The following is a 13,345-nucleotide window of genomic DNA, read 5'->3' on the forward strand; positions in this document are numbered from 1 at the left end:
GTCATTGCTTATATCCAATCATAAATCCACACAATTGAACTTCATTCAAATGGAACTTTATTCAAATTAAGACGCTGTTTCCTCACAGCAGATACGAAAACATGTACAATCTCAAGTATCGGCTGTAAGCAAACATCACGGCAGCCATTTTTGTATATAAATACATGTTTAATAGACCGTATCACGAACATGTTTCCTTTTCAAACTGCATTCATTCAAATAACACCATTTAACAATGTTTACCATTGATTAGATTTGTCTATACCATTATATGTCCAACAAGAGGCTTTAATTTCAGCTCAGTCTTATAATTTTTTCCCAAAAGCGGAAATGATAATTCTAAGCATAAAAAATATCTTTTCATATGACCATGATGTTACAGTTCCGATTGTAAATTTTAACGACATAACGCCCAAAATATGAATATAAACAGACAAAAAGAAAAAGAAAAAAACTGGCAAGTCTGAAAAAAAATTGTATAAATTTTCAGATAGCATAACTGCTTGCATGCAATGTTGTTTTTTGAACATAACGAATCCTTAGAGCTCATCTAAGTTTTCAGTTTTGATATTTTCTTCATAAAATATGAACAGTCAGGAATTATTTAACAGTTGATATCATAGCATTAAATTTTATCAGCAGTAATTTTCGGTCGCAGAATGTTTCAAGTATTTGAAGAATCAAACCGAACATTTTAATTTCTTAAATCAATTCAATTTAAGAACAAAATGAAACATTTATCGACACTGTATTTACATGGGAATTTTCTTAACCATTCCAGTTAATGTTCTTAATTCAGACAGTCTCAAATGTATGCTAGATTCACTTTGGTAGTCTGCAATACACACATTTAATAGTATTTTTTTTGTTTTGTTTTTTGCTTCTATAAATTTCCTCGTAGAATCAGTTCATTTTGTGATATGTATGTACGTAGGCACATACGTACGTGTAAATGTATACGTATGTACATGTGTATGTATGTGTGTGTGCGTGCGTGTGCGTGTATGCGAACGTGTGTGTGAGTGTCTGTGTGTGTGTGTGTGAGTGTGTGAGTTATGTACGTATGTATGCATTATTTCTGATGTATTTATGTATGTAAGTATAAACATATTTATATGTACATATACATACGCATTTACATACAAATTTATATACGTGTATATAAAGGTGTATGTGTGTGTATAGATATATAGATATGAATTTATGTATGTATGCATACATGCATGTATGTGTATAAGTATGTATTTTACATTTATCTACGCGTATAAATTAAGAAAAAGGACGGTACTTTTCTGGATCAAATGTCGCGTTTAACGGGTATGCGGTTGCTTTCGGATCTTTAAATTTTTAGTTATAATTCACAACTTTCAAGTTTTAATAATTTCTTCGGCTATACGTACCCTGGTAAAATTAATTTAGAATGAATACTCGAATGATCTAGAATCAAATGTCAATCTCGTGTGACCTAGTTTCGTGTCATTTCTCCCGAGGGACAGTCTCCATGGAAGAAGTAAGCATATGTACCGAGCGGTTGACGTTGGGGAGATTTAACTTAAATGACACCATGTTTCTTCTTTCAGAATGATAAAGACAGATGTATGTATGTACGTACGTATGTATATATATGAACGTATGTATAGATGTGCATGTACCAATCTATGTATGTATGTATGCATGTATGTATATATGTGTATGCATGTATGCATGTATGTATGTTTGTAAGTATGTATGCATATATGTATAAATGTTTGCGTGCATGAATGCATGTATATTTGTATATGCTCATGCATATACGCATTTATGTAGGTCTCTATGTATATATATGTGTAACTGTATGCATATATATATATATATATATATATATATATACACATATATAGTATCCATATGTATGTATGTGTGTATATATATATATATATATATATATATATATATATTATATATATATATATAATATATATATATATACATATATATATAATACATATATATATATATATATATACATATATATACATATTATATACATATATATATATATATATATATATATATATATATATATATATAATATATATATATATTATATATACATACGCACAAATTTATAAATGTGTTCGACTATGCGTGTAGCGTGTGTAAGGTGTATGCGCGAGCGAGTGTTAATTGATTAACGTTTAGCTACGGAATAGAAATCAGAAGAAACTGACAAAGCAAAAATAAAATAAAGTGTTCGATTGATTATAGTTTTTGTGTGATGTGAGCAAAAATAAGACGTCAGAAAATTTCTAGAACGCTGAATAAAAAGACAGAACGTGAAATGGCATCTCGAAGTGAAAAAAAAAAAAAGAAGCCGACAATCTTTTTATTTGTGATGGCTAAATAAATGAATGGATATAGTGTGCTTAAGTACCATTGATATTTTAGTGTCTTAATCAGAGGCGAATTTGTAGTGTCCCTCTTACTGTTCTCAACCTGCGAGTGAGTTAGAAGCGGGAGATGAATACCACAAATGCTTTCAATAGAGTGTTTCTCTGGTAAACATAGATTGTGGAGGTGCTAAGCTTGATGATCGAATTAAGCTTACCGCTTAATATGTGTTGTGGCTGTTTCGCTACAGTTCTCGGAGTTTAATGAATAGATCATGTATAGAAAAACCACCATAGTCATGACAATTTCGCCCCACCCCCAACTTTTTTTCCAATAGTAGGGAATAATATTCTGCAATGCTTGCACGTTTCAATGTAGACAGCGTAGTGCTCGATTTACAAGGTTAGGGAGCCACCTACAAGTCATTATCTGTGTATAAGTATGCCCGTTTCTTTTCATATATTGTAAAAATTTTCATGCCGTATAGGACGATAAAGCAAAAGCAAATAAATAAATAATGATACTAACAATATTAATACTACTACTAATAATGATAATGATAATAAAGATAATAATAATAATAATAATAATAATAATAATAATAATAATAATAATAATAATAATAATAATAATAATAATAATAATAATAACAACAACAACAACAACAGCAACGATAATAATAATAAAATGCCCTGATGCAGTACCAAGTACTGATTCTCATGGCTTCTGATCTTAACTGATCGGAAGTGTTATCATGTACACGTTTTGGGCTACAACAAATATTCTGCTCAATACCACAGATTTGCTTATCAGTTGCTTGACCTTAACCAGTTGAGCATGTCCCTTAGTGGCTGACGACATGTGCATCTCTGATCACGAGCGGATTTAGTGGGGGAATATCATAGCCAAGTGTTGAGAAGAATGCTCTGGAGTTTGAATAACTCACCTCAAGAAACATGGGTGTTTCGTTCAACATCCTTAAACAACACTTCTTCAAAGACCTTTTGAACGGGATGGGCTACACGACCTAAATAAAATTCTAACGTGCTATTTATCTTGATATAAAATCACCATGTCATGCACATATGGTTGTGATGCATGTGCCTGGTGTACCCTTATCAGAGGGTTAGTCATGATGGGTATACTAGGCATCGTACCCCAGTATTACTTTGATGATATGCACTTCTCTCTCACTCAAATAATAATAATAATAATAATAATAATAATAATAATAATAATAATAATAATAATAATCATAATAAATAATAATAATACTAATATAATGCCCTGATGCAGTACCAGGCAGTAGCTCTCATGGCTTCTGATCTTAACTGATTGCAAGTGTTATCATGTACATTGTTTTGTCTCTGGTATGAAAGATGGGCTACAGCAAATATTCTGCTCACATACCACAGATTTGCTTGTCAGAGTTGTTTGACCTTAACCAGTTGAGCATTTCCCTTAGTGGCTGACGATATGTGCATCTCTGATCACGAGCAAAGTAGTGGGGGAGCATCATAGCCATGTGTTGAGAAGGTATTCTTTGGGGTTTGAATAATTCACCTCTGGAACAGGGTGGTTCTTTCAACATCCTTAAACAATCCTTATTCGGGACCTTTTGAGCGGGATGGGCTACTCAACCTGAAAAAAATTCTAAATTCTAACTGGGCCCCACCTGCAGGTCATGTGCTGTTTATCTTGATATGAGATCACCATGTCGCGCACATATGGTTGTGATGCAATGTGCCTGGTGTACCTTTATCAGACGGGTAGTCATGATGGTATATCGGGCTTCGTATAATTTACCCCAGTGTCACTTTGATGGCATGCACTGCTCTCTCACTCAATAATAATCTAATAATAATAATAATAATAATAATAATAATAATAATAATAATAATAATAATAATAATATAATAATAATAATAATATATGATAATATAATCTAATAATAATAATAATAATAATAATAATATAATAATAATATAATAATAATAATAATAATAATAATACTAATAATAATGATGATGATGATGATAATAATAATAATAATAATAATAAAATGTGTTACTTTGATGGCATGAACTGCTCTCTCCGATCACTCAATGATAATAATAATAATAATAATAATAATAATAATAATAATAATAATAATAATAATATATAATAATAATAATAATATAATAATAATAATAAAATGCCCTGATGCAGTACCAGGCAGTAGCTCTCATGGCTTCTGATCTTAACTGATTGCAAGTGTTATCATGTACATTGTTTTGTCTTGGTATAAAAGAGGGCTAACAGCAAATATTCTGCTCAATACCACAGATTTGCTTGTCAGTTGTTTGACCTTACCAGTTGAGCATTTCCCTTAGTGGCTGACGATATGTGCATCTCTGATCACGAGCAGAAGTAGTGGGGGAGCATCATAGCCATGTGTTGAGAAGGATTCTTTGGGGTTTGAATAATTCACCTCTGGAAACATGGGTGGTTCTTTCAACATCCTTAAACATCCTTATTCAGGGACCTTTTGAGCGGGATGGCTACTCAACCTGAAGAAAATTCTAACTGGGCCCCACCTGCAAGGTCATGTGCTGTTTATCTTGATATGAGATCACCATGTCGCGCACATATGGTTGTGATGCAATGTGCCTGGTGTACCTTTATCAGAGGGTAGTCATGATGGGTATATCGGGCTTCGTATAATTTACCCCATGTCACTTGATGGCATGCACTGCTCGCTCTCACTCAATAATAATAATAATAATAATAATAATAATAATAATAATAATAATAATAATAATAATAATAATAATAATAATAAAATAATAATAATGATATAATAATAATAATAATAATGATAATAATAATAATAATATAATAATAATAATAATAATAATAATAATAATAATATAATAATATAATGATGATGATGATGATATAATAATAATAATAATAATAATAATAGTGTTACTTTGATGGCATGAACTGCTCTCTCACTCAATGATAATAATAATAATAATAATAATAATAATAATAATAATAATAATAATAATAATAATAATAATAATAATGAATTGATTACTAATTGATAATGATTAGAATATTGTGTTGAAATGTATTTAAAAAATACTGACAGGTAATTAGAAATATATTGAGTTGTGGGAGACAAAAAAAAACAAACAAACAAACTGGTTAACAAAAAAGACATTTAGAGGGAGTCAATTGGCCCTCAGTTTTGTTTATTGTTGGACAATAGAGGAACTGTCGAACTGAATGAGCAGGGTTTGAGAAAAACAAAATGTATTCTTGATAAAGAATTTTTGAAAGTATATGTCTAACTGGCAAAGACAACGGTTTCAATCAATGGAATTTCCTTTAATAAAATATGTCCAGATGGCAGCTATATATTTATATAATATATATATATATATATATATATATATATATATAATATATAATAATATATATATTTGTATAATATATGTATGTATTTATGTTGTGTCGTGTGTGTGGTGATGATGCTGGTGTGCTGGGGGTAGAGGTGGCATTGAAAAAGCTTGAAACGAAATTCTTTGAAAGTGTGTCTATACATTTGGGAACTTATAGACAAAACGGAAATAATGTTTCAGTGAACGGGAAATTATCTCGCCACGATCGGAAATAAGGTTTCAAAACCGGAAGTGATATATTTAGTTGCAGGAAATACTGTTTACAATAACCGGAAGTAAGGTAACAGGAATTGGAATCATCCAATCTGTCCAATACATCGTTTCCTCTTTCATCTCGTCATATTCTTTGATGTCCTTATATTCTTAAGATAATGACAACACCTTGTCAATAGACATTTTCCAAAGCCTTTCCACAAATATATTAAAACAAAACAAAAATCGTTCATCTTTCTTTCTGCTTTTCTTTCATTCTTTGATTTTTTTCTTCATTCTTTTAATTCTTTGCTTTCTTTCCTCGCATTCCTTATAATCTTTCCGTAATTCTTCCTTTCTATTTTCATTCGAGGTTTTACTTCTTTTCTTTTCATTCTATCATATTGTTCTTTTCGTTCTATCACACTTTCTTTGTTTTTCTTTTTACTTTCTTTCTTTCATTCTTTATTTATTCGTTTCTTTTTCTTTCTTTCTTCTTTCATTCTTTCTTTTCTCTTTCTTTTTCTATTTCTTTCTTCCTTCTTTTCCTTCTTTCTCATTGATTCCTGTCTGTAATATCTTTTTCCTTCGTGTTTTCTTTATCTTTAGTATTTTTACCATTCTTTTTCATTCCTTTCTTTCTTTCTTTCTTTCTTTCTTTCTTCCTTCCATTCTTTCTTTCCTCCTTCTTTCCTTCCTCTCCATATTTCTAATTATCTTCCTTTCTCTATCAATCCCTTTCTCTCATTTTCTTCTTTACATTTAGTACTTTTTACTATTTTTCTTTCCTTCTTCTTTTCTTTCTTTCTTTCCTTCTTTCTTTCATCACTTCTTTATTATATTATTTTGTTGTGTGTATATTCTTGACATGCTTTTGAATTAAGGGTGTTGTTGTTATTGTAGTTGTTGTTGTTGGTTGTGGAGGTGGTGTTAGTTGATTGTCAGTTGGTTGTGATATGGTTTAAGTTGTTATATACAGACACGTGATAAACGGAACCAACTGCATATTCAGGCCGGAAGTAGTTTTGAAGCGGGAGAAGTTGGTAATAGCTGCAAGAGAAATAGGTATCGTTTATTTTTGGTGGTCGATGTGAGATAGATAGATAGATATATAGGTATGAATGCATGTATATAGTGAGAAAACTTAAGATATGGAAGCTTAACTTGTTAGTATTCAATGAAAGGAGAGAGAATAGACTGCGCATGTGCAAAAAATGTGTCTAGATAAATAATTTCCGTTGTTTACTGGGCCACAAATGAGGATTTTGTCTTTATGACACTTAATACGTAATGGTTAAATAAAAATTGACAGAGTTCCCCCAGTCCAGCGTTAGTTTGCTGAATTCGGCGATAAAATTGTATTTGCAAGCTTTGAGTTCGTAAGGTATATGTCTCAATCCAGCTTTGAGCTTCTGCCACGGAAATTTGTTGACAAAGAGCGTTAACACAACTTTATAACTACACACACACACACACACACACAGTTATGTACGTATATACTCGTATCTTTCAGAAAAACAGAGAAAGGTAAAACTGGGAGCAATAAAATGAGGAACGACTCTAGTATTACTCGCACTCACATGGGTTTAGATTATATTTAATCGATCTTAGTTGCATGAAACGTTAAGTTGATTCTGAGAGGAGATTGAAGTCAAAACAGACACAACACAGGGCACTACTACTACTACTACTAAAATAATACTACTACTACTACTACTACTACTACTACTACTACTACTACTACTACTACTACTCCACCACCATCACCACCACTACTGCTACTACTTCTCCTGTTACTGCTGCTGCTCATGATGATGATAATGAGAAGGAGTAGTAAGAGGTGGAGGAGCAGGAGGGAGGGGAGGAGAAGAAGGAAGAGAAGAGGGGAGGAGCAGGGAGTGGAGGCAGAAGAGAATGGTGGTGGTGGTGGTGGTGATAGTCGTCGTCGTCGTGATGTTGACGGCGTTGATGGTCACGATGATGACAATCCTGATGTTGAGAAAGTATTTGAGCTTGAACCACCAACTGTTCTAACAATGAGAGAGAAAAGGAGAGAGAGGGGGAGAAAGAGTGAGAGAAGGAGAGAGAGAGAGAGTGAGAGAGAGAGAAAGAGAAAGCGAGAGTGAGAGAGATGGCGGTTGTTAAACAGATAAAGTTGTGTGTTACAACGTAGACAAATACAGGTATTGCAAATACCATACAATATAGTTCTTGAGTCATTAAAATTACTTCCGCCTCAAGAGGATATATCTTAATTCCCAAATGGTATTTCAAGATTGGCTCCACTTGAGAAGAGATATAAGAATCACGAAGCCGTATCAAATTTTCCAAAGATCATTCAGGAGTTGTTACACACGGAAATGGCGCAATGGTTAGACAATTACTGCGTGCAGCCACTACACAGCCATTACACACTTCACAAAGAAGAAAGGTGTGTAGATTCGATACAGACATAAGCATCGACACCAATACACAATTGGAAATTATTTTACTGATTCTTGAGAGATGAAAGGCAAAGTTGACGTCGGTGGTATATGAACTTAGAACGTCAAGTTACGGCAGAAGAGCTTCAAAATGCAACAAGACATCTAATGGTTCTGTCAGTTCTAAATTTTATACGAAACCATTACGATTTTACCGGTATTTTGCTTGTTAAATTTCTATATATACATATCTATATATACCTTAGTTCACTGTAATAGTTTAACGTTTGAAACCAAGCTTATTTTTACTTTCATTTTTCTTCCAGAACCCTAGCACCAAGCCCTTACAAGATATGTCCGAAGCTCTAACGATTCCTTCATTTCTAAAATTCATACAAAACCGTTACGGTTCTATTGGCATTTTTTCACGATAAATTTCTATGTACACATCGCATTAGTTCACTTCAAAATCGCGTGTTTCACATTTCAAAACTAGCTTATTTTTACTTTAATTTTCTTTTTTCCGATTCCTAGCACCAAACCCTGGCACTCATAACATTGGTCACCTGGTTTCTTTGGTGTATAGAAACCGAGATCACAAAATTCCTCCTGAACTGGACGCCGAATCCGTTGCTGGGTTCATGGCAAGTAATTTTTGAAAGTAAAGGAGAAGTCGATTACATCGACCCCACAACTTGATAGGAATTTTATTTCACCAACCAGAAGAGAATCGTAGAGTATAACTCTGCGGGATTTGAACTCAGAACGGACGAGATATCTTCAAACAGTATCCGACTTTATTCTTTCTCGCCAAATCTAATGCCACGTGGGCAATATCCTATGGATGAGAATGGTACCACCCTTCCTGTGCCAGCGTGCTGGAAGGCCACGTCAGTTCTCGGCTGTTACGCCTAAAGTTCGATCATCTTGTGCATGATGGTCATATCTTTGATTTCATGCAAGATGACCGAAAGCATCGGGCAACGGCCATAAAACCCATGTCTCATCACTACTGATGGTGGTCTTCATGAGGTCTGAGTGGTCCTCTACGCAGTCAAGCATGCCCTGAGCGATTTCTACTCGGAGTTGCTTCTGCTGCTCCGCCAACCGGAAACTGACGCGGCCTAACAGTGCAAAAATTTTCAGGGATGCTCAGAAAGGATGGTGTCACTCACCACCCAAAGGATATTGCCCATGTGGCATTAGTTTGGGCGGAAGAAAACAAAACAAAATAAGATACTTTCTGAACGGACCTCGTAAAGAGCTGGAAGAAATGCCGCTAATCGTTTTGTCCGACTTTTTAATGAGCCTGTCAGTTCTTCGCTTAGCTTGGCTAGCTATAAATAAAAGCTGTCTTTCAATTTCATTTTTAAAGGTATGTATTCTTAGCCCAGTGTTATTATTGGTCTAGGCTTCCGATATTCAATCGTTGTCGTCGCCGATCATATGACACCTACTTCGATATAAATAGTACCTATTAGATAACGAATAAGATAGTGAATCAGAACATCGAAATTTCATTTTAAATCAATCACGATGAAATACTAAGAACACAAAGCAAAAAAAAAAACAAAAAATAAAGCACACACAAAACTCAAAAATATGGGAAATGGTTAAAGAGTATTTTTCCTATAACCTCTTACATCAAAGAAACATATACAGGCAACACATGCATATATATATATATTATATATATATATATATATATAGATATATATATAGATATATATATGTATATATATATATATATGTATATATATATATATATATATATATATATATATATACAGAGAGAGAGAGAGAGAGAGAGGAATCGAGAGAGACAGAAAAACATATATATGCGTATGTATATGTATGCGCTTATATAGATACATACGTATATATATATTTCTGTAAATTTCAACTATATATATAATGTGTGTCTATATATAATATATAAGTGTGGGGGAGGAAGCCAGTCGATTAAATCGACCCCAGTACGCAACTGGTACATAATTTATCGACCCCGAAAGAATGAAAGTTAAGGTCAACCTCGGCAGAATTTGAACTCAGAACATAAAGACTGACGAAATACCTATTTGCTTACTACCCACAAGGGGCTAAATACAGAGAGGACAAACAAGGACAGACAAAGGGATTAAGTCGATTACATCGATCCCAGTGCGTAACTGGTATTTATTTAATCAACACCTAAAAGATGAAAGGCAAAGTCGACCTCGGCGGAATTTGAACTCAGAACGTAGCAGCAAACGAAATACCGCTAGGCATTTCGCCCGGCGTGTTAACGTGTCTGCCTTAGGAATATCCTATTATCGAAACATCTTTTTATATTTATTGCTTTTACTCATCTAATTGCTGCCATGCTGGAGCACCGTCTTGCACTGTTTTATTCAAGTATTTCGATGTTCTTTGTATGTAGTCTGGTGCAAATTTATATCGATATTTACAGATCGAATATACGTGATTACTATGAGCTACAAATACTTTTACAACAGTGTATACAAAAACAAATACAGATATATACACATACTTACACAGACACACATACATATAAAGCCATCATGTCACACACACAAACACACACACAAACACATATATAATATATATATATATATATATATATATATATATTATATATATATACGTACAAACATATCCACATAGATATTACACATAGGGTATATCTAAATGCCTATGCAGATGTATGTGTTCCTATAAATGCGTGTGTGTATGAATATACGTATATGTACGTGTGTGATATATATATATATATATATATATATATATATATATATATATATATATATATATATATATATATAATATATATATATAAATATATATATAATATATATATATATATATATATATATATTATATATATAATATATATATATATATAAATATATATGATATTGTATGTGTGTATATAATATTTATACATGCATACATACACACAAACACATGTATATATGCATATATGTATACATATGCATATATACATATTCATATATACCAAATTAAATAAATAAATAAATGTGTGTGTGTGTACGTGTACAGCTGGCTTCGAGAATGTTTCCTTCAACCTAATTCCACTAACAAGACATTGGTCAACCCAAGGCTATGGTGGAAGACACTTGCTCAAGAAGCCGTGTATCTACGATTGAGGCACGAAACCAAGAGCTGCGAACTGCGAATCGAACTTCCCCAACGCACAACCCACGAAGGAGACCCAAAGATTATAATCAGTATTCATGCAACCAACCTCTGAAATTTTTTCCCTAAATGCCGCCACGTCATACTATCGAATATAATTCACCACTGAATATCCACTGCCGCCATCTTGTATATGCCATCCTTCTTGCCTCTAGTGATATAAAAAAAATGATAAAAAAAAAAGAGAGAAAAAAATGATTGTTTCACCAGGTTTTATCACGTCTGGATGGAATATTCAACTAAATCACCCAACGTCATGTAAAAGAAACGTGGGTTGTTAAATTAGAAAGTACCCCCACAACTTCACTCATCGTTCACAATGTGATTTAATCTAGGAAATATGAAATCAAACACCACAAATTTAAATAACAATAGCCGTCTATGTGTCATTTAAAGTGCATACAACGTTGGTAGGCTAGTTACTGTGGTATCTGTCCTGAGATAACATCTCCTATAAACGGATGGATACAGCAGTAACTTGCCTAACAACAGGTGTATATGCATTAAGCATGATACATAGGTAGCAATTTTAATTTAATTCTGCTTCAGTTGCTTTTAACGAGATTTTAAATGACAATCAACTGAGAAAAAGCAAAATTGCATCACTTTTAGCCTACATTAGACATAGAAATAATAGCCATAATAGTGGAAACAATAATAATAATAATAATGATAATAATAAAAAGAATAATAATAATAATAATAATAATAATGATGATGATGATGATGATGATGATAATAATAATGATAATAGTCCATGTCCACTATTTCTGTCCAAGTTGGATTTCTTCGCAATGATTATTGTACACACACACACACACATACATGTAAGCATACACACACATACACGCAAGCACGCACACACATACACGCGCACACGCGCACACGCGCGCGCATACACAGACGCACAGATACACATATGCACTCACACACACATATGTATACATACATATATACATAAATCTCTTATTATAAAAGGCAGATTTTATCTGCCTCCCTTTGGGAGTTATGCAAATCTACAATATAGGATTTCTTCAATTACAATTTACCTAGCAGTTTTAAGAGTACAATGCATCGCGTCATGCCAGGTCCAGTTTTTAAAATTTAAACTCCAATTAAGCAAAATTTACAGAAAACTCACATTCTGGTGTGTGTGTCAAATGCTTTTCTTAGTCTGGTTTACACCACACGCAAACGCACACACACAGTGGGCAACGAATAAAATGAAAGTAAATGTAATATTTGTTTCTGTCTATCACGCTGATAGATACATGAGTTAAAATGTATGGGAAGCTAACAGATAACAGTGAGTGAAAATGTTCTTGGAAGAGAGTAAATTAGCGACAGTGATTTGAGGAAGACTAAACTGAAACTATGAAACAGTGTTTATGTATAAACAGACGACACTTATATAAACCCTTTCGTTACCAAACCGCCCGAATTTACCTATTCATATTTAAATGAGAATATCAGAGTAAATCTCTTTAGTACATTCGTGAAAACACGTATTATACTTCGTAAACACTTCAAATACAGTTTTGTACAAAAATCGAAGTGTAATTTTAATCCGTGAATTATGGGAAATTTTTTTCCGAAATTTGTTCCTATTGTGTTTTCAAAATTTGTAATTCTGACAAAAAATGGATACGAATTTCATTATATCAAGCAGCGAGTCAGAATTCGAAGGATTTT

At 32.8% G+C, this 13,345-nt stretch overlaps 1 long non-coding RNA gene across 1 annotated transcript; it reads right to left on the reverse strand.

The window, feature by feature from the left end:
• Positions 1-6,900: 6,900 nt before the first annotated feature.
• LOC118760878 lies at positions 6,901-11,806 on the reverse strand. Its single transcript, XR_004997012.1, has 2 exons — positions 11,703-11,806; positions 6,901-7,064 (listed from the first exon to the last, which is right to left on the reverse strand). It is a non-coding gene; the product is annotated as an uncharacterized LOC118760878 (long non-coding RNA).
• Between the last annotated feature and the right edge of the window lie 1,539 nt (positions 11,807-13,345).

This window comes from Octopus sinensis, unplaced genomic scaffold (genome assembly GCF_006345805.1).
Source record: "Octopus sinensis unplaced genomic scaffold, ASM634580v1 Contig01194, whole genome shotgun sequence".
NCBI classification, from domain to species: domain Eukaryota; kingdom Metazoa; phylum Mollusca; class Cephalopoda; order Octopoda; family Octopodidae; genus Octopus; species Octopus sinensis.